Source organism: Mesoplodon bidens (assembly GCF_964165515.1).
Source record: "Mesoplodon bidens genome assembly, chromosome: 6".
Classification (NCBI taxonomy): Eukaryota; Metazoa; Chordata; class Mammalia; order Artiodactyla; family Ziphiidae; genus Mesoplodon; species Mesoplodon bidens.
The window spans coordinates 58,215,559-58,228,855 of NC_138162.1; the positions used below are offsets into that span (position 1 = coordinate 58,215,559).

A 13,297-nucleotide genomic window follows, 5' to 3' on the forward strand; every position below is an offset into this window, starting at 1 on the left:
TTATTCAAGTTGTCCTTGGCATGTAGATTGCTGTTTTGAATGGGGTTTTGTTTTCACATTATATTTCAAACTCCATTGCAGTAATAGGAAATACATGGTTTTACCATGTTTTTGTTATTACTCTCATTGATTCTTAACATTTTGGGGGGATTTTGGGGGATTCTCTTTTTTTACCCTAGAGAGTCATGTTATCTGCATGGTATAAAAACCTTGTTTCATATTATTTGTATCATAATTTAAAGCATTGGTTAATACTTCCAGCAGATTATAGTTGTAACACAAGGCATTGTGCCTTGTGGGTAATTTTTTTTTTTTTTTCAGTACACGGGCCTCTCACTGTTGTGGCCTCTCCCGTTGCAGAGTACAGGATCTGGACGCACAGGCTTAGTGGCCATGGCTCACGGGCCCAGCCGCTCCACGACATGTGGGATCTTCCCGGACCGGGGCACGAACCCGTGTCCCCTGCATCGGCAGGTGGACTCTCAACCACTGCGCCACCAGGGAAGCCCCTTGTAGGTAATTTTAATAGGGATAATTCTAGAATTAGAATTTAAAATTCCTTTTTTAAAGAGAGGTATTCTTTATTTGTTTTAATTAAAAACAATTTTTTTTAAATTGGGGTATAGTTGCTTTACAATGTTGTGTTAAGTTTCCACCATACAGTGAAGTGGAGTTCCCTGTGCTATATATATAGCAGGTTCTTATTAGTTATCTATTTTATACATATTAGTGTATATATGTCAATCCCAATCTCCCAATTCATCCCCTCCCACCCCCACACCCCGCTTTCCCCTCTTGGTGTCCATACGTTTGTTCTCTGTATCTGTCTCTATTTCTGCCTTGCAAACCAATTCATCTGTACCATTTTTCTAGATTCCACATGAGTGTGTTAATAATGTTTGGCTGTTTTGTGTCTTTGTTGCTGTGCATGGGCTTTCTCTAGTTGCGGCGAGCAGGGGCTACTCTTTATTGTGGGCTCAGTAGTTGCAGCGCGTGGGCTCTAGAGCGTAGGCTTGGTAGTTGTGGTGCACGGGCTTAGTTGCTCCGCGGGATGCGGGATCTTACCGGACCGGGGATCGAACCCGTGTCCCCTGCATTGGCAGGCAGATTCTTAAACACTGCGCCACCAGGGAAGTCCCCATACTTTTAAAAATGAATTTTTTGGAGTTTCTCCCCCGATTTTGATACCTTATCTGTGTTGCTAGTATCCACTTTTAAGCATATATTTGAATGGCAGAGTGATGGTTGAAAAAAGAAGACTTAGATATTCACTAAAGTTGATTGCATACACTACAGAACTGTTACAGTTGTGGTCCTTAACCAAATGCACTAATAATAGATAGTTCCTCTATTTTCTTGGTAACAGTCTCTGAACAACTACTTTCTAGGGGTTGATGTTATTCTGCCACCTACTGGTGGAAAGTCAAAATCCTTATTTAGATGGATTACAGAAAATGTAGGCTTTTTAAAAAAACAGTAATGACAAAAACCAGTAGAAGTTTTTATTGTGTATGTGAAAGTTCAGTCTTCAGGTGATACTCAAATAAATGAATACAAAATCCCTATGGTAACTCTTAGTGTATAGAGAGGGTCAGATAATCAGAGAAAAAAATATATATATATATTTTTTCCTGTGGTTCCATTAAAGAAATTTTTTTAATTGAAATATAGTTGATGTGTAATATTATATAAGGTGTACAGTATAGTGATTCATAGTTTTAAATGTTATACTCAATTTAGTTATTATAAAATATTGGCTATATTCCCTGTATTGTACAATATATCCTTGTAGCTTACTTTATACATAATAGTTTATACTTCTTAATCTCCTATCCCTTGTATTGCCCCTCCCCCCTTCCCTCTCCCCACTGGTAACCATTCGTTTGTTTTCTATATCTGTGAGTCTGCTTGTGTTATATTCTCTAGTTTGTTGTGGTTTTTAGATTCCACATGTAAGCAATACAGTGTTTGTCTTTGTCTGACTTACTTCACTTAGCATAATACCGTCCAAGTCCATCCATGTTGCTACCAATGGCAAAATTTCATTCTTTTTTTTGGCTGAGAGGTATTCCATTGTATATAGATATCACATCTTTATCCATTTATTTCCGTATATTGGCAATTGTAAATAATGCTGCTATGAACATTGGGGTGAATGTATCTTTACTTTTTTAATTAATTAATTAATTTGGCTGCATCTTAGTTGCGGCATGTGGGATCTTTGTTGCGGCATGTGGGATCTTTCATTGCAGCCCGTGGGATCTTTCATTGCAGCGCGTGGGATCATTGCAGCGCGTGGAATCTTTCATTGCAGCGCGTGGGCTCTTCATTGCGGCACGCAGGCTCCAGAGCATGCGGGCGCGGTAGTTGTGGCGCGTGGGCTCTAGAGTGTGTGGGCTCAGTAGTTGGTGCGTGCAGGCTTAGTTGCTCTGTGTCATGTGGGATCTTAGTTCCCCAACCAGGGATCAAACCCATGTCCCCTGCGTTGGAAGGTGGATTCTTTACTACCGGACCACCAGCGAAGTCCCACACGTATCTTTTTGAATTGGTGTTTTTGTTTTTTCCGATATGTATTGCTGGGTCATGTGGTAGTTCTATTTGTAGTTTTTTGAGAAACCTCCGTACTGTTTTCTCCTGTGGCTGCACCAATCTACATTCCCACCAACAGTATACAAGGGTTCCATTTTCTTCACATCCTCACCAACATTTGTTATTTGTGTTCTTTTTGATGATAGCCATTCTGACAGGGGTGAGGTGACATTTCACTGTGGCTTTGATTTGCATTTCCCTGATAATTAGCGATGTTGAACATCTTTTCATGTGCCTCTTAGCCATCTGCATTGCCTCTTTGGGAAAATATCTGTTGAGTTCTTCCCATTTTTTAATCAGGCTGTTAAGTTTTTTTGATGTTAAGTTGTATGAGCTGTTTATGTATGTTAGATATTAACTCCTTATAGGTCGTATCATTTGCAAATATCTTCTCCCAATCAGTAAATTATCTTTTCATTTTGTTGATGGTTTCCTTTGCTGTGCAAAATCTTCTCAATTAGGTCACATTTGTTTATTTTTGCTTTTATTTACTTTGTTTTAGGAGACAGATCAAAAAAATATTGCTACAATTTATGTCAAAGGGTGTTCTGCCTATGTTTTCCTCTAGGAGTTCTATGGTATCCAATCTTACATTTAGGTCTTTAATCCACTTTGAGTTTATTTTTGTATACGGTGTTAGAGAATGTTCTAATCTCACTCTTTTACATGTAGCTGTCCAGTTTTCCCAGCACCACTTATTGAAGAGACTGTCTTTTCTGTATCATATATTCTTGCCTCCTTTGTTATAGATTACTGACCATAAATACATCAGTTTATTTCTGGGCTCTCTATATTTTTCCATTGATCTATGTGTCTGTTTTTGTGCCAGTACATACTGCTTTGATTATTGTAGCTTTTTAATATACTCTGAAGCCAGGGAACATGATTCTTCTAGCTCTATTCTTCTTTCTCAAGATTGTTTTGGCTATTTGGGGTCTTCTGTATTTCCGTACGAATTTTAAAATTATTTGTTCTAGGTCTGTGAAAAATGCTCTCGGTATTTTGATAGAGATTGCTTTGAATTGTAGATTGCCTTTGGTAGTTTGGTCATTCTAACAATATTAATTCTTCCAGTCCAAGAACACGGTATATCTTGCCATCTGTGACGTCTTCAATTTCTTTCATAAGTGTCTTATAGTTTCTGAGTACAGGTCTTTTACCTCCTTAGCTAGGTTTATTCCTAGGTATTTTATTCATTTTGGTATGATGGTAAATGGGATTGTTTCCTTAATTTATTGTTCTGATAGTTTGTTGTTAGTATACAGAAATGCAAGAGATTTCTGTATATTAATTTTGTATCCTGCAGCTTTACCGAATTCACTGCCTAGCTCTAGTAGTTTTCTGATGGCATCTTTAGGATTTTCTGTGAATAGTATCATGTCATCTGCCAACAGTGACAGTTTTTCTTCTTTTCCAACTCAGATTTATTTCTTTTTTCTTTTCTGGACTTTTCTAGGACTTCCAAGACTATGTTGAATAAAAGAGTGGCAAGAGTGGGCATCCTTGTCTTGTTCCTGATCTTAGAGGAAATGCGTTCAACTTCTCACTGAATATGTTAGCTGTGGGCTTGTCATATATGGCCTCTATTACCTTATGTTCCCTTTATGTCCACTTTCTAGAGTTTTATCATAAATGGATGTTGAATTTTGTCAAAAGCTTTTTCTGCATCTACTGAGATGATCACATGGTTTTTATTCTTCAGTTTTTTAATGTGCTGTATCACATTGATTGATTTGTGGATATTGAAAAGTCCTTGCATCCCTGGGATAAATCCTACTTGATCACGGTGTATGATCCTTTTACTGTATTGTTGGATTCAGTTTCCTAACATTTTTTTGAGTATTTTTGGAAGTATCTTCATCAGTGATACTGGCCTGTAATTGTGTGTGTGTGGTATCTTTGGTTTCGGTTTCAGGGTGATGCTGGCCTCATAAAATGAGTATGGAAGTGTTCCTTCCTCTGCAATTTTTGGGACTAATTTGAGAAGGACAGGTGTTAATCCTTCTTTAAATGTTTGGTACAGTTCACCTGTGAAGCCATCTGGTCCTGGACTTTTCTTTGTTGGGAGTTTTGAAAATTATTGATGCAGTTTCACTACTGGTAATTGGTCTGTTCATACTTTGTATTCCTTCCTGATTTGGTCTTGGGAGATGGGACCTTTCTAAGATTTGTCCATTACTTCTAGGTTGTCCATTTTACTGGCATACAGTCTTGTAGTAGTCTTTTAGGATCCTTGGTATTTCTGAGATCTGGGTTGTAACGTTCCCTTTTTCATTTCTCAGTTTATTGATTTGGGCCCTCTCCCCTTTTTTCTTGAGCCTAGCTGAAGTTTTTCAATTTTATTTATCTTTTCAAAGAACCAACTCAGTTTCATTGATCTTTGTTTTTTAGTCTGTATTTCTACTCTGATCTTTCTTTTCTTCTACTAACTTTGGGTTTTGTTTGTTCTTTCTCTAGTTCCTTTAGGCGTAAGGAAAGATTATTTGAGATTTTTCCAGTTTCCTGAGGTAAGTTTGTATCACTATAAACTTCCCTCTTAGAACTGCTTTTGCTACATCTTGTAGATTTTGTATTGCATTGTTTTCATTTTCAATTGCCTTTAGGTATTTTTTGATTTCCTCTTTGATTTCTGCAGTGATCCATTGGTTGTTTAGCAGCATATTGTTTGGCCTCCATGTGTTTGTGTTTTTTTGCACAAAACACAACTTTGTAGTTGACGTCTACTCTCATAGTGTTGTGGTCAGAAAAGATGCTTGGTATGCTTTCAGTTTTAAATTTACTGAGGTTTTGTGGCCTAGCATGTGATCTATACTGGAGAATGTTCCATGTGCACTTGAATGTGTATTCTGCTTTTGAATGGAATGGTCCCTATATATATCAATTAAGCCCATCTGCTCTAATGTGTCACTTAAGACCAGTGTTTCCTTATTGATTTTCTGTGTGGATGATCTGTCCATTTATGTAAATGGGGTTTTAAAGTCCCCTACTATTACTGTGTTACCATCAACTTCTTTTATGTCTGTTAATATCTGTCTTACATGTATATAGGTGCTCCTGTGTTGGGTGCATATATATTTACAATTATATCTTATTCTTGGATTGATCCCTTGATCATTATGTAGTGTCTTTCTTTGTACCTTGTGACAGTCTTTGTTTTAAAGTCTATTTTGTCTGATAAGTATTGCTACCATGGCTTTCTTTTGACTTCCATTTGTGTGGAACGCCTTTATCCATCCTCTCACCTTCACTCTGTCTCTCTAAATCTGTAGTCTCTTTTAGGCAGTGTGTATGTGTATATATATATATATATATATATATATATATATATATATGTATGTATATATATATACATATACATACATACATACATACATACATATACATACACATACACCTGCCTTATTCTTGTGTCCCTTCAGCCACTCTGTCTTCTGATTGGAACATTTAGTCCATTTGCATTTAAGGTAATTATCAACATAATCTTATTGCCATTTTGTTAATTGTTTAGGGGTTGTTTTTGTAGGTCTTTTTTCCCCTTTTCTTTTGTTCTCATGATTTGATGGCTATCTATCTTTAATGTTGTTTGGTTTTCCTTTGTGTGTGCATTATAGATTTTTGGTTTTTGGTTCCCATGAGGTTTTTATATAGCAATCTGTATATCACACTCACACACACACACACACGTGATTAAGTTGCTGGTCTCTTAATTTCAAATGCATTGTACTTTCCTCCCCTCACAATTACTGATTTTGATATGTTTTACATATAATTGTTTTTTGTATCTTCTAATTGCTTATTGTGGATATAGATGATTTGATTACTTTTGTCTTTTAACCTTCCTACTAGCTTTGTGCTTGGATGATTTCCTACCTTTACTGTATGTTTGCCTTTACTGGTGAGCTTTTCATTTCATAATTTTGTTTCTAATTGTGGCTTTTTTTTTTTTTTTTGCCTAGAAAAGTTCGTTTATCATTTGTAAAGCTGGTTTGGTGGTGCTGTACTCTTTTAGCTTTTGCCTGTCCATGAAGCTTTTGATTTTGCCACCAAATCTGAAGGAGAGCCTTGGTAGACAGAGTATTCTTGACTGGAGGTTTTTCCCTTTCATAGTTTTAAATATATTGTGCCACTCCCTTCTGGCTTGCAGAGTTTCTGCCGAAAAATCACTTGATAGTCTTATGGGGCTTTCCTTGTATGTTTGTTGCTTTTCTCTTGCTGCTTTTAATATTCTAATTTTTCTCATTTTAATTACAATGTGTCTTGGTGTGTTCCTCTTGGGGTTAATCCTCTATGGGACTCTGTGCTTCCTGGACTTGGGTGACTGTTTCCTTTCCCAGGTTAGGGAAGTTTTCAAGTATTATGTCTTCAAATATGTCCTCAGCTCCTTTTCCCCTCTCTCTTCTCATTCTAGGACCCCTATAATGCAAATATTAGTGTGCTTATTGTAGTCCCAGAGGTATCTATAACTGTCCTTATTTCTTTTCATTCTTTCTGTTCAGCAGCAGTGATTTACATGACTCCGTCTTCCAGCTCACTGATTCGTTTCTCTGTATCATTTAGTCTGCTGTTGATTCCTTCATATATATTTTTCATTTCAGTAATTGTATTCTTCATATCTGTTTGGTTGTTCTGTATATTTTCTAACTCTGTTAAAAACTTCTAACTTCTCTCTCTGTGCCTCCATTCTTCTCCCAGGTTCTTTGATCATCTGTACCATCATTACCCTGAATTCTTCCTCAGGTAAGTTGTGTATCTCCACTTCATTCTTCCTTCGTCTGGAACATGTTCCTCGGCAACCTCATTTTGTCGTGTTTCCTGACCTTGAAGAAGGGGCCTTCTGTAGGAGATGTCTTATGCGTCCCAGCAGTGCACTCCCATCTCATTTCCCATGCTATATGCTCTAGGCATTCCCCCCAATGAGGATTGTGTGGGTGTTTCTGTTGTAGTGGGCTGACTATGTGGGAGGTCTGGTAGGCTTGGTTAGCCCCCAGTGTGGTTGGTTGCCAGGCCCTGCCTGGTGCAGAGGCTGCCAGCTGCTTGTTAGTGGGGCCTTGTCACTGGGCAGCTGACTGCAAGACCCCAGGAGGCCACAGGGCTAGTGCTAGCTCACTGGTAGGTGGAGCCAAAGTCCAGAAGACTCTGGGGCTGTTGCCTGCCCATGTCCCAAGGTTAGTCCTGGACTACTGGCAGGCAAAGCCAGGTCCTGGAGTCTGGCTTCAGGGCCTAGGGATCCCACAGCTGGTGTCAGATCACTAGTGGGCATTGGGGGAGGTGGTTCCTGACACAGTTGGGTACAGGGTCCAGGGTGTCCCCAAGCTTGTTTTGGCCTGCTAGTGGGCAAGGCTGGGGACCAGCTTGTCCCAGGGCAGGGTGTAGCTAGCTGTGGGTAGGCTGGGTCCATTGGCTGCAGGACTGTGGTTTTGAATCTGGTGTCTGCCTCCCTAATGGGTAAGGCTGGTCTAGAGTGCCAGTGCTTGCCCAGTGGTGGGTGGAGCCATGTCTAGAGGCTGCTGTGGGCTTAGGAAGTCCTTATACAGCCTGTCTTCTGTGTTCCCACCCAGTAAGTTGCTTGGCCTGAGGTGTCCCAGCACTGGCACCTACAAGCTGTTGGGTTGGGTCAGGTCTTGGCACTGATGAGCTAGAGAGAGGATCCCACAACAGTGCTTGCCCACACCAGTGTCCACGTGGTAGAGAGAGCTCCCAAGTATGGCTGCTGCCAGTGCCCATGTACCCAGGGTGAGCTGCAGCCCCCCGCCCCCCACTGCCACCTCTCTGAGAGAGACTCTCCAGGACCAGCAGGTAGGTCTGGCCCAGGCTTCTGTCAATTTACTGCCTTTTCCCTGGATCCCATTGCAGGGAGATTCTGTGCCCTTTAAAAGGGGAGTCAGTGTTGTGAGTCCCAAAGGACTGGGGGAAATATAGCCCCACTGACCTTCAAAGCCAAAAGCTCTGGGGGCTCGACTTCTTGGTGCAGGACCCCCTGGCTGGGGAGCCCAACGTGGGGCTCAGAAGTTACTCCTAGGAGAGAACCTTCGTAACACAACTCTTCTCCAGTTTGTGGGTCTCCCATCCTGGCGGGTATGGGACATGGTTATATCTAAGTCTGCCCCCTCCAACCCGTTCTCATCGTGGTTCCTTTTTTATGTCTTTAGTTGTAGAAGATCTCTTCTGGTTGGTTCTGGTCTTTTTCATTGATGGTTGTTCTGCAAGTACTTGTGATTTTGGTGTGCTCATGAGAGGAGGTAAGCTCAGGGTCTTTCTACTCCACCATCTTGGCCAAAGAGAGTATCTTTGGTACAACACAAAAACAGATTTAAATATCTTTGACCTTTATCTTATTGATAAATTCATATAATGAGTTTTATAAAAAATCTGCAACATTTCATCTGGATTCTAAGCATTCACACCCACTACTATGTGGTTTTTTTTAATGGATTGTAAACTAAAGAGCTTCAGCTTACAAAGTATCACACTAACAGAGTAAATCTTTTCAGTGGCAGAAAGAATTTAATGTGCAAATATCCAGGTATAAGTAAACTTGATTAACTTATAATATTCTAAGACCTTTTATATATTGGTTTGCCCATGCAGATGCTAGGATCAGATCACTGCTCTACCCACAAAGCTTTCATCCACCCCAGACAACAACACATACATAAGCACACATGTGTGATACAGAGTGGCTTCTGGACCAGCTGATCCAAATTCTTTTTAGTACCATCCCTGGGCTCCAAGAAAGTCTATTTCTTGGCTAGGGAACTACCCATTTCCTCTATCTCCAAAACATTGTCTCAGAGCAGAATATTCTCATACTGAGTATTCTTTCTCCCAGGATGGATATGATTGAAAACAGGTGACCTCTTAATTGTGCCTCCTGAAGCCTGTCAAGAATGCACTTATGCCAATAGTTCTTTTCTAGATATAACCTTCCTTGTTCTTTCTGTTCTATTTAATACAGTATTAGAACAAGATGAATATAAAGCTGCTGACGGCAGTTAAGGTCTGTTACCTGAGCTCAGATGTTTCACTGTGTATACAGCCCTTTCCCAATTTTAAGTTCACGCAGTATTCTAGCTCTTTATTGGTCCATCTTCCAGAAGGCTGTGACTATAGAGGTAGAGGTTTATCATTCTTTGCCTCGTCTCACCTAAGAGCCCATCAGCAGAGTCTATATGTGTGAATGGAGGGCAAGTCTAATTTCTACTGACTGAACTTTTATCTTAGTTGGGAAGGATACCTTATCACTTAGAAGCCAACACATTCCAGCCAGGAATTAGTGACCCATAAAAACAACTCATTTCTTCATACTAGGCAAAGTTTGGTTATTAATCCCTCCATCCTTCTCCAGATAACACAGATTTCACAAACCTTCTATGTATCCTATGTATACAGACACACTCAAAGGCATCACTTAAGCTCAGAGAATGGGGAAAGAGGGTTTTCTAACTTTCCAGGCTGACTCTCCATTAATGAGCTAACCCGTGCCCTGAACTTTTCCTGCTTCATCCTGTAAGAGGAGTGGGTTATGGATTCCACTTACATTGTCCACTTAGTTTACTTCTCCAGTTTCCGTATCTGCATTTCTCGTTCACCCTCACCACTTACCTCATAGTGCACTTACCAGCCATGTGCAACACGTTCCTGGCTATCATTTGGGAATGCTTCTGTGTGTAGACCAAGCTCAAGGAGATGCCTCTACTTAGCCCCCAGACTCAGTGTCCAGAAATGGGTTTTTACATACCCTGCTGGTCACTTGCAGCTGGTCAAAGCTCCCAGCGGACAACCTGCCTATGTGGAGTATCTGTTGGGGCACAGTAAAGAAGCCCTATCAAGATCTAGGTAGCGATCAGGATTATAACTTTGAGAATGACCTAAGTCTGCTGAAGCATTGGTTGTGTGCAGAGGCAGGAGCTGCAAGGGGACTTCGTTCAGGACAATGGTAGAACTGGGGTCATCTCGTTACTGCTCCTAACCAGTCTCGAACTACAGTCAAGTCACTAGCTGGATGTTTTGTTAAAAAATCATTAAAACTGATTATTCTCCTGTCCATAATCTCACTTCCCTGGGGTAGTTATTACATCAGTGATGTTGCTGGACCAACACCATTCTATTTGGAGAGATGTGCAGATGACTGCAGATGGTGGTATCAGGCACAAGAAGAATGCATAACCTGCCACGCCAACGCTCTATCCCTTCATAGAAAGAGTGGTTAATTTTTCTCTAGTATCCTTTACTGTCTCACCATCCCACTGCTGGCTTTCAGAAGAGCATGGTCAAAAGAAAAATCTCAACACTACTACAATTTAACTCTTAATAGCCTTTGTCCATCCCATAGGAATGACTTTACACCCCAGACCTTACCTCTACCACAGTCTCAACAGTTCTCTTCTCCTACCCAAGTTGACCTATAAAAAACAGCTTTTATTAATACCCAGAATATAATGCTGAGAAACACTGTTCGCTCACATCATAGACTATTATCTACTTTCTGATACATCTCTAATCATCATCTTAAAGGATCTCAGCCATGTAGTCACTTTGATACAACAGAGCAGCCAGCCACCTGATTCCCAAACCAGACGCAAAGCTTCATACAGTGGGTTTTCATACACTGCATTCCTCATTTATCCTGGCGTTATATTTTCCAAAGAAAAACAGGAATGGGATTCTCCTTAGTTCCCTTGCATGGGGGAACACAAGGTGATCTTCCTAACATTTCTAAAGAAACGTGCCCAACAACACAACCCTCTCAGCTTTAAAGTGACTGTAAGAAAGCAGCAAGGGGCTTCCCTGGTGGCGCAGTGGTTGAGAATCTGCCTGCCAATGCAGGGGACATGGGTTCGAGCCCTGGTCTGGGAAGATCCCACATGCTGCAGAGCAACTAGGCCCGTGAGCCACAACTACTGAGCCTGTGCGTCTGGAGCCTGTGCTCTGCAACAAGAGAGGCCCGTGCACCGTGATGAAGAGTGGCCCCCACTCGCCGCAACTAGAGAAAGCCCTCGCACAGAAATGAAAACCCAACACAGCCAAAAAAAAAAAAAAAGGCAGCAAGGACTACCCAAGCTCCACTCTGTGTTCCCAGAACCTCTAGAAAAAACACTACTTCACGTGAGCTCAAACATTTTAATCCTGAGCTGATACCCTCTTCCCTGAGTTCCTTAGAATCAGGTAACCCAAGCTCAATCCGTGTACAAATCCCCTTACCCCTCCTTCCTACTGAGCCTCATCATGGTTCTTCATGGTGAGTACTCTCACTTGCTGCAGAAGTTAGGAAACCTGACTTGGTTTAACTATACAGCTGTTCCTGGGGTGTCTAGCTGCGCTTCATTACAACTCCAGGAAAGAAAGTCACGTGAGAACATCCAGAGAGAACTAGCACAGTCTTCCATCTGTGCTGTTAGTGGTCAGAGAGAAGAGAATTTGGTGTTAACTTTTTTGGAGGGTACTAATTTTTTGGGAGGGTGAGGGTGGAACATGCACCCTTTTACTTTATGCATACAAGTAATGTTTTTAACTGTTCAAAAAATATCTGAAAGATTTGAGAAAAGCTCTGTTTCCTTCAACTAATGTGACAAGAAAAAAGGTCCAGAGATTTAGGTCTGTCCATAATATTCTCATAGCTAGAGTGCAGACATTGTACATTAAAAACTCAGCAGTGTTGTGACCACCTAGAGGGGTAGGAGGGAGACTCAAGAGGGAGGAGATATGGGGATATATGTATATGTGTAGCTGATTCACTTCGTTGTACAGCACAAACTAACACACCATTGTAAAGCAATTGTACTCCAATAAAGGTGTTTAAAAAAAAAATACTGGCATCAAAGCATTAAAAAAAAAGTAAATAAAAAACTCAGCAATGTGAACACATCTTGTACCCAAGTCCCTTGAAAGAAGATTACCAAAAGCACTGATTTTGACGACTTCCTGGAAGACAAAAACATATTTCATAGTGTTCGCTCTAAGAGCAGAACACACAACTTAAAACCACACAGCAAGAGAAACAGAGCAAGACTGACAGATTTTATCTTCCAAGGACAGCAACAATGCTGTCTCCCACCCCATGCGTGCCTTGAAAACTATGCCATTTCTCACCAACTTGAGGTTGATCTACTTCATCCCTCTTTACATATGGGAAGGCTTCTATTGGGCTGCACCCCGAAGGCCTCCAAGCCCCGTGGCTGCCCAGCATGAAGACCTAAGAAAGAGCCCAGAGACAGCTGAAACATCAATGGCTTACTGGACAGGGAATCTTAAGAAAAAGGTCCTGCAGCGACACCCTGTGGACAGCAAGCAAGACGTGGCAGCAATCTTACCTATTTGAGGGAAGCTACTATTATACAGGGAAGTTTCATCAGATTGGCTCATCAGTTACCAAGGAAACCAGTACCAGGGCCCTTCCATCACAACCCCTCAGGTTAATGACCAACATCAGAGCAGATACTGATGTTTCCCTTTTATGAGCTCGCAGGTGCAGCCGTTTTGGCCTAAGCATTAGAACGATCACTCGGCGGGCCGGGGGCGAGCAACCTGGTGGGCGTGGAGTGTGAGAGAAGCGGAGGCTGGTGGGTGTGGGGTGTGAGGAAAGCAGGGGGTGCACGAAGAGCAAGAGAAGAGCCGTCCTCAGTGTCCTGACCACACACCCCACCCCTACACACCCTGCACGACCCTTACAATCTCCGTCCGCCCCTCTTCCGAGACACCCCTGGGGTCA

At 41.3% G+C, this 13,297-nt stretch overlaps 1 long non-coding RNA gene across 2 annotated transcripts; it reads left to right on the forward strand.

Moving 5' to 3' along the window:
- The first annotated feature begins 279 nt into the window (after positions 1-279).
- LOC308619001 lies at positions 280-13,041 on the forward strand. 2 transcript variants are annotated; one of them, XR_014016109.1, is made up of 3 exons: positions 280-516; positions 7,282-7,326; positions 8,739-13,041. It is a non-coding gene; the product is annotated as an uncharacterized lncRNA (long non-coding RNA). The 2 variants fall into 2 exon arrangements; XR_014016110.1 differs by having other exon boundaries at positions 280-512.
- The last annotated feature ends 256 nt before the right edge of the window (positions 13,042-13,297 follow it).